The sequence below is a fragment of the Megascapheus bottae genome, chromosome 8, assembly GCF_031878675.1.
Source record: "Megascapheus bottae isolate mThoBot1 chromosome 8, mThoBot2.hap1, whole genome shotgun sequence".
NCBI classification, from domain to species: domain Eukaryota; kingdom Metazoa; phylum Chordata; class Mammalia; order Rodentia; family Geomyidae; genus Megascapheus; species Megascapheus bottae.
Window position 1 is genome coordinate 43,100,937 of NC_143516.1, and position 15,470 is coordinate 43,116,406.

Sequence of the window (15,470 nt, forward strand, 5' to 3'; positions counted from 1 at the left end):
TCTCTCTCTCTCTCTCTCTCTCTCTCTCTCTCTCTCTCTCTCTCTCTCTCTTTCTCTCTCTCTCTCTCTCTCTCTCTCTCTGTTGAATTAGGCTGTTGAAAAATGGCAATATTTTCTTTCAAAATCTGGATGTTTCACTAATAATTATTCTGAATTTCCTGAATAAACTATTCCAAATGTAGTTCATTAACCTTAGCTTTATATGTCTCAATTGATTATCTGTTTAATGAAGAAACCTTACAAAACTGGATTTTATAAATATGATTAAATACTTATTAAGCCCTTCAAAACTGCAAAATCACTTTTAGAGTTGGTGTTTCTTTCAAATTTGTCAGCTATTAGAGTGTAGGACTTCTTGGTTTATTAATAATACAAATGTTATATGGCTGAATTAGAAAAGCTTCTCTAATCATGGAAGGTCTTTGAAGGCTCCAAAGTAATTATTTCTCATAATTATCAAAAGTAAAGTTCCCCAATCATTTCAACAGTCAAGAATTTAGAGATTATAAACCTGCAGCTATGTGTGGATCAAATTAGCTACTAATTATAGTGTGGGAAAATAAATTAAGGTGAAATAAACTTTTGCTTTTAACCTGTATTTTGCTATTGGAAATAAAGATGCTTTCTACCCTTCTGAAAACATTTTCAGAAGTCTTGATGAAATGTGATTGTTTTTTAAGAAGCAATGTTGAAGGTGGTAAAATAATGTGCTTTACATTATATTGCTTGCAAAACAAACAAAAATACTGAAGAGGTGGTTATGCTTTAATGTGTAGTTTAGTTTTTATTATGGCAAGTAGTTCCTTGAGTAGATTAAATAAAGAAGATTCATGCACTAACAAATGTTAGTAGTTAATGAATAATTATTGTAATATTTTTAAAAACTTGTTTTGTTAAAAAAAAGGCCCATTATTAAATCTACTATTAGAAAAGCAATATTCTACATCATTTTGGCTAAAATATTGTTCACTAAGCCCATTCTCCTAATTATAATAACACATTATAAAATATTCAGAATTATTTGTGAATGTTTGGTTAAATAAAATAGTTATTTATTAACTGAAGGCTTTGTCATATCTCCTATTCATTGCAACTCTCCATTTAGTCATCATATTATATAGAATTCCCCAAATTTATGCAAAAGAAGAGTTTTATTAAATACATTTTGGAAGCATAGTCTCTTTTTGTTTTGTGATAGCATTTCCGAATTCTATGTTATGTTCTGTGTGGCAATATATTTCAAATTATGGTATTATAATTAACATGTGTTGATGATTATTTTCTGTAAGCATATCTTACTTGTACCAGTGTTACTTTCATTGGGACATTTCTGTACACAATGTGTCCTAATAAAATGTGTCCTAATAAAATGCATGCTTCTGTCTCTCTTATTTCTTTCCTTATTCTAAAACATTTTAACAGTTTTGCTCTAGTTTTACAATATTTATCTCCATTTTTGCTTTGTATTTAATCTTTTTCCTCTGCTGATACCCCTTCCCTAAAGTGCTTGTTTTATTTTCTGATCATTGTTAAAGTAGTTTTCAATGCAGTAAAGTGTTTTATTTAATTTAATCAATCATCAAGTTTAATATACATATATGATTAAAACCAATTGAATCAAATAATACTACCATTTTGTTATTATAATGATTATGTCACATAAATAAAATTCTTTATATTTACTAAAATTTTATCATGTAACATATTTCAATGAAATAAGATGTTTTATTTAATTTAACCAATCATCAAGTGTAATATACATATATGATTAAAACCAATTGAATCAAATAATACTACCATTTTGTTATTATAATGATTATGTCACTTAAATAAAATTCTTTATATTTACTAAAATTTTATCATGTGACATGGACAAGATGATTCACTAAACAATGAGGTGTCACATTCTACTGTCAATCAGTTTCTTCCAAATATCTATGTTCACTATATAGTACTCAAAGTTTTAGCTACCCAAACTTTCAGGATCAAAATGAAATGAAAATATCTATTAGCTATTTGGGCATATTCAAATAACACATGGAATTAGGAATTATGGTATGTTTCCAACAGAGACATTCCCAATGAATTTCATTTTAAGGCTGGGATATGAAACTCTCAACTCAGCAGAATTAGCACTTTCAATCTGTTTTTCTTTCCTTGATCTTTGAAAGTATTTCTTAAGGATATTATGCGGACTTAAAACTGATTTTAAATGTACTTAGTAATATTTAATCCATTTCAGTACAACTTCATTATTCAATGATGACAATTTCCACAGGCTGAACAAGAATAAATCTGCTAGTGCTCAGCTTGGGTTGCAGGTCAATCTTCTAAAGACATTATTCTGCTATCTTATTAATACTAAAATTTGTGATATTTCAGACCCAAGAGTTCAAGAAAATATGAATAATGAAAGTATCATTGAGATTTGCTACTCAAGAAATACTTGAAATCATGGAAATTGATTTAATGATACTAGTCGTATAGTGTCTTAAAATAACACTGCTCTTTATCTTGTTTCTTAATTTTACATATCTCCCATTTAACTAGAAAAATTTAGTGAGAAAAAGTGGCAAGGAAACATCATCACGGAATACTTTTTTTGTTCAGAATGTGCCAAAGATGTATACTTCATGACCAAGAATTAACAAATTTCCAAACTTTGCTATCCTTTCAAAAGTAATAAAAAAAGGGAGGATTTCAGTGACAACAATTTTTCTCTGAGACCACATCTGATCAAGTATTATTGGAAGTCAGCTGAAGTTTCTTTTATGTCATGCATAATAGATTTCCTTGAAGAGCTGAAGTACCAAGCATGATTTCAGTATATTTTCTAGTTTTTACTAAGACCTGTAACATAATCACTAACTGCGGAAACTTGATTTTCTTTTACATGTATAATTCATCTACATTTTCCAAATGATTTTTGTGAGTGACATAATTCAAGTCAGATTATTATGCAATGTATAAAAAGACATGCCAATACTTGTGGTCATAACTGCTCTAACTCAGGATTCACATTCAATGTAGAAAAGTTGGAAGTAGAAACAGAAAACTGAAGAGAAAGAGAAGGGAGAAAGGAATAAAAGACAAAGTGAGGAAAATATACATGGACCCATGTCTGATTTTTGTTGTTTTATTTTTTATTTTGTGTTTTTCACAATAGCTTGTTCTCATGTGTACGAGTTTCTCAGGCATCTGCAAGACATTACCACAAACTGGCTGGTTTAGAATAACCAACACATTTATCTGTTTTAGAACCTAGAAGTCTAACATCAAACTTTCAGTGGGGGAAGTCTCTTCTAGAAATGTATACTCTGTTCATCACCATTCTTTGGAATTTGAACTGAACTTCGCTTAAAAGTGCTCTTTCCGACTTTTTTTTTCCAGTCCTGGCCTTGAGCTCAGGGCCTGAGCACTGTCCTTGAACTTTCTCAAGGCTAGAGCTCTACCACTTGAGCCACAGCACCACTTCCAGCTTTTTTCTATGTATGTGGTACGGAGGAATCAAACTTGGGTCTGAAAGACTGGATTTTTAAATGATAAAAGGTAGGGCATAAAATACTACTTGAAACAAGCCACTATTAAGGCAGTATATGTGGTCTATGTAAACCAGATAAATGCTTTACAAAACATAAAAACAAATTTGTCAAAAAGCACTCCAGGAAATGGAAGCAAGAGTGCTTTGTTGTTGGTGGTGTTTTGGTATTTTGGAGTTTTTTAGGTGGATGTTTTCTTGTTTAGTCTTCTTTGTTTTTCTGTCTTTAGGAGGGTAAGGAGGAGAAACACAAAATGGATGAACCAAGGCAGAACAACTGTAACAATGCTACTCACCAGACACTAGGTTGAAAATGAACTGTACATCTTGTGGGTGGGGAAGGGAGGGAACAAAAGGAACAAAGAAAATTGTCCAAAACTAAATTTGCTCATTATCTAACTTGTGTAACTGTAACATATCTGTACATCACCTTTATAATAACAATAAAAAATTTTAAATTGGCATATAAAACACTGTTTGGATTGAAATAGAAATAAGTTCATATATTTGTCCTATGAAAGTAAGATACATTCTCTCCAAAATATTTCCTCTGAAAATGAAATTGATGTCTTTTCAAGTACAATTTTTCCTTTAAAGTAGAATTAAAAAATGATTCCCTAAATCCCTTCAGAGTTTGTATACTTTCATATCTCATCCTTCAAATGCATTGTTCCTTAATTTGGCTATGGAATAACATTATCATTTATGAGTGAATAGGTTTCATTTGTGGCATAATGCTTTGTCTATTTGTGCAGAGCATTTTGTTTATCTCAAAAGTATTTTACATAAAATACTTTCTCTTTGCAAATCCATTGTATTTTATTTTACTCAATTGCATCATCAGTACCTTCATTTTTTTCCCTCATGTTTCAGGATGTCATAGTAATTATTGTTCATTATTTGTCTAAATAGCTCTTTGATATATTTATTTTTAATTTTCCTTTAATTCTATTAAAATTTATTTTAAAACAACTAATCTGGGGATTTTTCAAGCTTCAATTTTCTTTTATATGGCATGAAATACAACATTGTGTATCTTCTACAAATGTAGAAGATAAAAAGGAAATAAGAAAAATGAAATGAGTATCTTTCTAATATTGTTTGTAGTCAAATTTCTTCATTTCCTGGAAAGTTGGGACTTTCTAATGTTAACATAAGTGATACTAGAGATGAGATGAATTCTTATTCTTCTGAACTTTTAATAAAGAAATCTCAAAAAAAAAAACCCAAGAAACAAAAACCTAGCAGAGGTCAAACTTTCCTACTATTATGTTACAAGAAAGAATTGGTAAGGAAAAAAAATGAGTCAATAAGAAAAAAAAGCCGACTTTGTATATACATTTCAATATGAAACAGAATCAAAAGATGTTTGCAAATATTGGCATATCAATGTAAACACATGCATGCACGCATGTGTGGTAAAATTCACTGTGGGGTATTTATATAAGGCAAAATTAGAATCAGTGAGTAGATATATTTAGGCACAAGAAAACCTGTTTTGTAAAATTTGAATTTTGTAGTTGCCTATGCAATTCTTTCTTAAATGGGTTACATAAAAATCCCTCTAAAGTAGAAAAAAATAATAAGGGGTAGGGAGCATCGCCTAGTTGTAGAGCTCTTGTTTAGCGTGCACAAAGCCCTGGGTTTGATTCCTAGGTACCACATACACAGAAAAAGCCACAGTTGTGTTATGACTCAAGTGACACAGGGCTAGTCTTGAGAAAGTGCCCAGGCCCTGAGTTTAAAACCTAGGATTGGCAAATAATAATAATAATAATAATAATAATAATAATAATAAAGATTCAAATTTGTGGCTATTAGACTATTCTAGGTAGAATGAAAATAAAATTGATTTAGATAATAATAGGCTAAATGCAATCATTTTGAGACAAATTCTATTTACAAAACACAAGAGTATGAGCCTAAATTATATCAGAAATTGTGAAATGCTTGGTATTAAAATAATTACCTGTATTTTTTCTTTCTTTGCCTGTCCTGGGCTTGAGCTCAGGGCCTGAGCACTGTCCTTGGACTTTCTCAAGGCTAGAGCTCTACCACTTGAGTCTCAGCAGTACCACTTGAGCCTCAGCACCACTTCTGGCTTTTTTTTTTTTCTATGTATGTGGTACCTAGGAATCGAACCTGGGTCTTTGTGCATGCTAGGCAAGCACTCAACCACTAGGCCAAACTCCCGGCCCATAATTACCTGTATTGAATTGCAAATTAAAAAATCTTGAAAAAGTAATTTCAATAAATTTTATTTGATTTATATAATGATTAATATCAGTGAAAGAAGTATTTCCTCTGAGACCTTTTTCAAAACTGAACCACAATTCTTAACTATGTGAACATGAGTTAAAAATATCTATGTTAATATTTAATGTGAAATTTGAAGTAAGGACATTTGACAGTCTTCATCTCCAATCATGTTACTAGTTCTACACATACCATTTATGGTTTTCCATCATATATTTCAAGTAACTTTTCAAAATTTCTGACATCAGATGTACATTAATCCCACATTGCAGATATGAAAATTTAAAATGAATAGATTGAGAAATGTCTCATTACATGTTCATCTAAGAACATCAGCTTACCTTACAAAAATTTGCCATAACTTTATTTCATAAGAAATGTTTAAATGCCACAGAGATATAAGATCTGTTACAAAGTGACTGGCCTAAAGTAATGGAATAATGTTTGAAGACAACTATTACATCCCAACAAGTGGTAATATATTTTGTTGACAGTTCTGAAATAAATAATTAGCAAGCCATTGATGACAAGTTTCTTTTTTTGCAGATAGAAGGAATTACATAGACTTCTTATATGAGTATATTTTGTAACTCATAACAGTGAAATTGTTAAAATTACTTTGAAATGTAGTGATTTACCAAAACAAAAAAAATCAAATTGATAAAGAAAAGGAATTGCAACATTTAGATGGTGGATTTTGCAGTCCCCCAAATAAGAGGAAATGTGTGGGCCTGAATTTGTTGGGAACTCAGAAAAAGGAGAGTCTAAATTAAGATATGGAAGTTATAGGGTTGTGCATTTTAATTTAGATTATAAGTATTCTAGTAATTAATTCTAGTTCTTCCAAACAGTAATTAGCAGTATTTTTATTTTTATAAAATTTTAACCAAAGGATGAACTTTTCTCTCTTTTTGTTTTTATTTGCCAGTCCTGGGCTTGGGCTCAGGGCCTGAGCATTGTCCTTGGACTTTCTCAAGGCTAGCACTCTACCACTTGAGCCTCAGCACCACTTCTGGCATTTTGCTATGTATGTGGTACCAAGGAATTGAACCCTGGTCTTCATGCATGCTAGGCAAGCACTCTACCACTAGGCCAAACTCCCAGCCCAAACTTTTCTCTCTTTAAGATTTTAAGCATCGTAATAAAGAACTGGTTCTTTTTCAGTCCTTATGAATTGTAGGAATCTATAAGTAAGGTTGGTTTGTATACTAGATATAAGTGAAAAATCTTAGATCAGTTCCTTTGTTTCAGTACATCAGAACTTGATTATTTTTTTATCACTTGTATCTTACATAATATACTCAGACTACAACTGGGAATTAAAATTTCCATGTCTTGAAGCAGAGGAATGGCTCAGTGGTAGAGAGTAAGAACAAAAAAGATGCTAAATCTTTAACATGTCAAGTAGAATTGCTTACATGGTATAATTATTTATTTCCAAATAAGTAATTATACTATGTTACAACAACTGTTTACTGCAGATAAAGATAGTAACCTCAAGATATTCTTTTCACTCCTTGCTAAAATATCTAAAACTCTGAGGTGATTGCTGTCAGAAAAGTGTTGATATGGGACGTTCAGTTGCAACACTCCCTCATCTTAGGGAATGGGTCATGATGAAGCTACGATTACTGCATTCTCTTGTGGTACTTTAGGTACCATTGATAAAAGCAATCCCTCAAATTCCTGCCTTGTGCTTTCTTAACACAGTCATATGCTCTTTGATACTGAGCTATTTTATAATTAAGAGATAACAAGAACAAGAGGAAAGAAAACTCATATATGAAGAAAAGAGGTTCATAGAGTTAGAAAAACAAGGTGAATATTTAATAGAGCTCAACATGACTTATTTCTATACTTTTGCTTATATAATTAACAAATTCCATATTTTATTTAGTATTTTTCAGATAGTCTCTTAATTGTAGCTGAAATAATCCCCAGTGTACTCAATAATAGCATGTGTATTTCTCTATCTTCATTCTTCTTATTGTGAAAGAATCAAGTAGCATCAACAAATATCTATGACTTTTCTTTGCCAGTCATGGGGCTAGAACTCAGGCCCAGGGCTCTGTTCTTGACCTTTTCTTGCTCAGGCTAGTGCTCTACTACTTTGAGCCACAGCTCCATTTCTGATTTTTCTGGTGGTTAATTGTATATAAATGTCTCATGGGCTTTGTTTCCCTGGCTGGCTTGGAACCATAATCCCCAGGTCTCAGCCTGACTAGCTAGGATTACAGGTATGAGTCACTGGTGAGCAACTACAAATTTCTATGCTTTTGTTGATATGTCTCATATCATTGCCTTAAAATCCTCTTTGTTGTTTCTCTGTCATTTATAGTTGCTCTGGCTGTGAGTTGACTTCCCCATGATGTGGCTAATTGTCTACCAACGGTATTATGACTTTTCTTCTCCCCTGTGCAGGCATCCCAGTGGAAAAAAAGACATGGTACACTCAAGTTGGGTAAGTTGAATGAGATTCAGCATAGAACTATTCATAGCAGGCTGGCAGAATTTTTGTTGAACTAAAAACACACGGGAAAACACAGTAAAAGCACTAGTATTAATCATCTGAAGTATTAACTGTAAAGGGGCAGTGGGAGAATTACAAAACCCTGAGTGTCATCACAGGGAGATGACACTTCCTCACTGGAAATTCTCTAGAAGTACTAGCTTTGGTGAAGAGGGATTTTCTCGAAGACATCACAGCACTGAGATGCCAGCTGAGATGGTATGCAAGAAATGGTGAACAAATTGAAAGCAAAAATGTCTTCACAATCTGATAATGACAGTGACATCACATCACTTTTGTCATATTCTCCCTATAGAAATGAATGAGTTACTGAGTCAGGCTGAAACTCAAGAAGTAGATTAAACAGATTGTAAATAACACAATGCTGGGTTCATCTTACAAAGAACCCTCCACACACCAGAATTAATTTTCTAAGGATAGTTTTTGAAAAATGAAGCCAAAAAATTACGAAGTTATCTATGATTATATGGACAAAGAATGGATTTCCCAGCCCGGCACAGTGGCTCACGCCTGTAATTCTAACTGTTCAGGAGGCTGAAATCCGAGGATGAAGTGCAAAGCCAGCCTGGACACTAAAGTCTATGAGGCTCTTATCTCCAATTAACAACTACAAAAAAACGGAGTGGGGCTGTGGCTTCAGGGGTAGGGTAACAGCCTTGGGCTGAAGAGCTCTGGGACAACACCCCAGCCCAGAGTTCAAGCTTCATGACCAACAACAATAAAGAAAAAAATGGATTTCTATTCCATTTATTTACTATTCCTTTATTTCAGAAGCGTTTTACAGGAGACATGCATGTAACATATACACATGCTATCATTGAATAAACTGGGTAATTTCAACTACAGTTAATAGACTGACAAACAGTAACTTGAAAAAACCATTTATTAATTATAAAAGCAGAAGTACGTAAGTAATGTAGGTAGAGAATCATATGAGATCAAATGGGGTATATTTTGGATTCTGAAAAGTAGTTTAAATATTGTCCTATGTTCACCTAGATTTTTAACATCTTTGCCTTTGTATACAAAAGTGGTTTGCAAAAAAAGGCATTAGGCAAAAGGAAAGGAAAATGCCAGTTATTGATGTTAAAAATAATTTGTTGTGTCCAAAAGATATATTCTGGAATCATAATTATTTTGCAAAGGTTTAATATATGAGAGAATAGAATAGGAAAAAATGCAACACTATACATCCATTTTGGATTGACCATCAATATGACCTTATAAGTATTACAAAGTGACACATGGAAGACATAAGCAAAATAGTTGTTATAATACCAGTCAGACTCATTCAACTGAGGTTGATACCATCTTGAGGGCTGGTTAAAGGAGGTATTGTTCATGATGTTTTTCTCTGCTAGAGATAATTATATAGGCGTCATTATGTAGGGATAGCTTGATTATACTTAAAGATCTCCACATAGACAATAATATCATTTCCCATTGTTTTAAGAAGTTTCTCACCAGTTTGATCTTAAAATTTGTACATTTTCTAGAGTTCAAGTCACAAAACGTATATATCATTTTAGTTTTGGGTAGCATATCAAATTATTAAGGTTTGGTATTTATAATTTTTTGTTCTTAAATTTTCAAACAATAAGTCATAAGTCATTGCAAAATATTGACAAATATAAAATGTATCAGGTTATTATCCAAAGAGTAGATGCATTTAATAAAATAGAGTGAATTTCTTATTTTTTTTATTTTTATTTTTTGCCAGTCCTGGGGCTTGAATTTAGGGCCTGGGCACTGTATTTACACACTTTTTGCTCAAGAGAGCTAGCCTTCAGCCACAGAACATTTCCAGCTTTTTCTGTGTATGTGGTACCCAGAAATTGAACCCAGGGCTTCCTGCATGATAGGCGAGCACTCTACCACTAGGCTATACTCCAGGCCCCAACAGAGTGAAATTTCAAGTGGTAAAACATTGCTTCTATTTCTACATATTCAGTAACAAAATCAAAGTAATTCATGAAAAATTTCTTAAATATTCAGGGTATAATAAGGATCAGATTAAATTGATCCCAGCAGCATTAATTTTATAAAAGCTATGTACATATGTCCATATAGGATAAGGCTAAGTGAAATGAATTCCATGATATGGAAAGAAGAGGTTTTATCTTTGTGATTGTTGTTCTTAATGTACTATATCAAATTATATCCTTTCTCTTTTATTCCCCCTGATGGTTAATCTCATGTGGTTGCTGTACCTGACTTTGATACCTGGCATATTGTATATACGTTTATTTGAAATAAGGAAGGGATGGGGAAAAACAAAATGGTTGGGCAGGGCGCCGGAAAAGAAAGTTGTAGGAAAACATGGGAAAGGGTATCAAGAGCCAGACATACCCCATGCCACCATCTATCAGAAAATGGGCCTCATCAGCTACAGACACTTCTGTGTTTGATCTTGGACTCTTGGATTCTAGAACTATAATAAGTACCTTCATATTGTTTCAAGATTAGTAAACATGTGCTGTTTGCTAACAGCAGATTAAATCAGGTTATCCATAGATCTCATTTACTCTACATGTCCCTCCCAAAACCTCACTTTCTAAAATAATCACACTGGAGTTACAGCCTCACCGTATGGGCTTGGATGTACAAAACTCAGTACACAGAAGAAATTTTAAAATTAAAATTAACCACTAGAAAATTAGGCACAAAATAAGTACAAAATATGTGCCTGATTCGGTTTTTCAAAGAACTTAGGTTTCATGTCAGGGCTTCATTCATGTTAGACTTTGGTTCTCCCAAGTAAGCCATGACTCCAGGCATATCAATTTTAAAGTTAAGTTTGACAGGCTTAAAATTACTTTTCAAATTACTATATTTATTATTATTATACTTATTTGCCAATGCTGGGTTTGAGTTCAGGACCTGAGCACTCTCCTTGGACTTTCTCAAGGCTAGAGCTCTACCACTTGAGCTACAGCACCACTTCTGGCTTTTTTCTATGTATGTGGTACCGAAGAATCGAACTCGGGTCTTTGTGCATGCTGGGCAAGCACTCTACCACTAGGCCCTCAAATTATTGTAAATTTTTGTTAATGTTTACTCTTTATTTCTAGTCTCAGAAGTTTCAAGATTGTCATCAATACATAAAACTTGCTTTGAATATTGCCATTTCTGAACAGGTGGATTAAAACTAATATCTGTGTAGAAATAACAGTTAAGGAAGATCCCTCTGAATATGACAGAGAACACTCCAAATGTATGTCACAAAGTGTTGGGAACTGGGTCTTGTAGTATTGATAAACTTAGGACATGCATATGTGTACACAAAGCGATAGTTACTCCCATGAGAGTAGTGATATCATGAACCACCAAATCCAGGAAAAATGAGTTGAAAGATTGGGTATATATTAGAACTTGTGCTTATATTTTTAAAAATACAGTATTTCTTTCCTACCATAGATGTCAATATTTACCTCAATATTTGCAAATACTAAGGTAAATATTTAAATATTTTTGTTATTCTTTACAATCATAAGTGTATAAGATGGTATTTCACTGTACCAGGTATAATACTTTCCAGTTTTACTCTCAAAGCTAGTATATCTAAAATATCAATCCAGCCACTAAATAGATTCCTTCTTTTTATCACCCCTCATAGAAATGCAGAGCAAAATTGCAAAGGCTGTAGACTAGGAAAGGAATGTAGTGAGTTTCAATTGCTGCTATCAATGGGCATGTAGAATTCTAAATTACCCTTAGCTCTTGTGAATGGCTATTTGATATATCCTTAGAGACTCATATGATAATACTGCCTATTTCTCTCATTTATTTCCTCCAACATCAATTAGGTTTGATAAAGCATAAAAAACGGAATGTCACATTTGGTGTGTTTCTGGATGACTGCATTGATTTTTTGGCTTGTGGATAAATTCAATTACATACAGCATTCAGTTCTTTCTGTAATTGTAATTTTGTTGGATCTCCTCACTCAATAACTTCTCAATTTCCTAATCTCTGTTAAGGTCAAAGGTGGGCAAGTGTAGAGTAATTTTTTAAAGCAGTACATGAGTAAAATTCAATATCTAATAAGAGTCAAAGCACATGCTATTATGCACACAACATTTGGCTTTTTAAAAATTCGTATTAATTGCAAAGTACCATCTGTTCAAGTTCCATGACTCTTTGATACCTGAAACCCTGAGTGCTTAATTTGAAAAATAAAAGCTGTAGTATCTGCCTGGATAAATCTTTGATTTTTAAAATAAATATAAAATTTTGTTCAGTTATGGATTCTTTTTGGGATTAAGTTTAATAATGAAATTTATAATAATGAACCTATATGTATATAAATGTATTATAAATATCACATGTACACACTAGGCATTTTATTTTGGTACAATTAGGAGGAAGGAAGGGAGAATGAGGTAGAAGAAGATGACAAAAATTTAAGAGCATAGAGATAAAGGAGGGTCAAGGAATGGAGAGAGAGAAGAGAGATTATGAAACAGAAAGACAGAGACAGAGACATACGAAAAGAGAGAGAACCAGGACAATTTTATACACATATACACATTCCATAAAGAAATATATTATTATATATTCATTCATAGTTCATTTCATTCTAGTATCTGTGTTTTTATTAAACTTCTGGTATTTTGTGCTTCATTGTACTCATTTCACGCATTCATATATTAATAAAATCTTTTGCACTAAATTCAAAAATCAAAATACTTGAAGTATAGTGCAAAATAATTCTATTTTCAGCACCCCAAAGAAATTGTGCAGAGTGGATCCAGAAGGAAGAGAAAATATATCTTTCAGTATGATGAAGACAGATATATCAAGGACATGAAACATTCAGCTGACAACTGGCCAAGAGTAAGGTTCAATGAATGAATTGCAATATACTAATGGAAGTTATTATATTGGCATGTCCTAGAGGAGTAGAGACTATTCAAAGTGATTGAGAGATATTCACTACTCGTGATTATTTTCCTGATGCAAATTCATTCACTCATTAGACTAATCAGTACTGTTTTAGAGATGGTTTTGAGAGGAAAAAGACTCTAGAATATTCCAATGAGAAAATTTTCTTGAAGTGAGATAAAGGACAAAATCTCTGAAGATGAGGTCTAGCAATGACAGGGTAATAAATTGATGCTATTTTGTGTTGATATGTGTTGATATTAAATCACCAAAAATAATGATAGAGTCAAGATATAATTAAAGAAGAGCTGTGAGGTATTATTGATATCTTTCCAAATACCCTTCTCTCATGGAAGAAATATATGCATTCTTGAGTTATAGCTTTTACATTATCTTGTTCTCTCAGTGATGGGAATTGGTTTGCTATTTCTATTCATCAAAAATAAATTTTAGAAACAGTGTTGTATGGAGAAGACAGCATGAAATTCTTAATTGTCATGGGCTAGTATTACATAGAAGTATTTATAAATTTCTCAGAGGAGGAAGGCCTGGATATTTAGTGTTGTTTGAGTGGTATCGTTTCTTGTCAAAATATTCTGAAGATGCTCTCTTTGCATATTTAGTGTACTGATTCCTTACACAGTAGCTAGGTTGCTTAGTAGCTGACAATGAGGAAGTGAGTTTGCTTTACTATTCTTCCCTTTAAAAAAATTGTTATTTTAAAGGTCATGTATAGATGGGTTACATTTACATAACTCTTTTAAAAGGGTATCACCTCTTCTCTGAGCTTCTCCCACTTTTTCATTCTGTTTCCCTCCTTCATAAGCCTATAGTTCATTTGCAAGAGAGTGTCTAGTGAGAATCATTACTGCATTTTTTCAGCCTTTGTTTCCTCCATTCTCTGGTTCCCTTTCCCCCTCCCAAGACAGGCAAAATTGCATATTTAAATAAAAAAGGTACATAATCATAAATAGCAAAAAAGGAAGGAAAACAAAAACAAAAAGCAAACAAACAAAAACCCCCTAGTTTTCATTTCTTGGAGTTCATTTTTGTATGATCATATATACATAGCTACCGAGTCTTTGTGATCCTTTTCCTTTGGCCTCACTGTGTAAATTCTAAAGTCTGTATGTCCAAGGTTATATTTTATTTTTACTAAAAATTGTATTTACTTGTAGATTTATAGGAACATTGCAGTTACAACAAGAGAAAACATTCAACCTATATTTCTTTGGGTGTGTCTTATTTAGTTTAATGTTTTTTTTCTAAGTCTTTCCATTTCACTACAAAGGCAACAATGTCATTCTTTCTGATGAAAGCATAGAATTACATATATATATATATATATATATATATATATATATATATATATAACATTTTCTTGATGCGTTCACCTGTGAAGGGCATCTGGGTTGATTCTGTATCTTCGCTATGGTTAACAATGGTGCAATCAACATGGCTGTGCTGGTAGCTTTAATGTGGCTTTCTTTATGCTCTATTGTAGGGTTTGAACTCTGGCCCCAGGTGTTATCTCTGAACTTATCAGCTCAAGGCTAGCACTCTACCATTTGAGTCACAGTGCTACTTCTGGTTTTCTGGAGATTAATTGGAGAAAAGAATCTTGTGGAATTTAGTGCTTTGGCTGGCTTTGAACCACATTCCTCAGATCTCAGCCTCCTCAGTAGCTAGGATGACAGGCTTGATTGAGCCACTGGTGCCTTGCCTATGTTTAGTGTTTTGAGAATCCTTCATACTGCTTTCAACAGTGTAGTAGCATTCCCTTTTGGTAACATCTCCAGCATTTGTTATTGTAAACTTTCTGTATATATTTTCTTTCATGTAAGAAAGACTTTTTACATTTGTATGTAAGAAAGGGCTTTTTACATTTGCATTGTCATTTTAACTGGGGTAAGGGGTAATCTCTATGTTGTTTTGATTTATATTTAATTTATAGTCACAGACACTGAATATTAATTCATGAGTATATTGTCCATTCTTGCTTCTTCTTCAGAGATATCTCTCTTTATTTCTTTGGCCCATTTACTAATTGTTTTTTCTTTGAGGGTTTATTTGGGGGTAATGTTTTGAGCTGTAAGTATATTTTAATAAAAGGCCCTTGTCTAATGCATATGTAGTAAAAACTTTCTCTTATTTTATTGCTATCTATGTCCTTTGCCCATGTAGAAAGTCTTCAGTTTGATTCAGTCCCACTTATCTAGTCTTCCTTTTAATTTGTTTTGAATCTGGATCTTTACTTAGGAA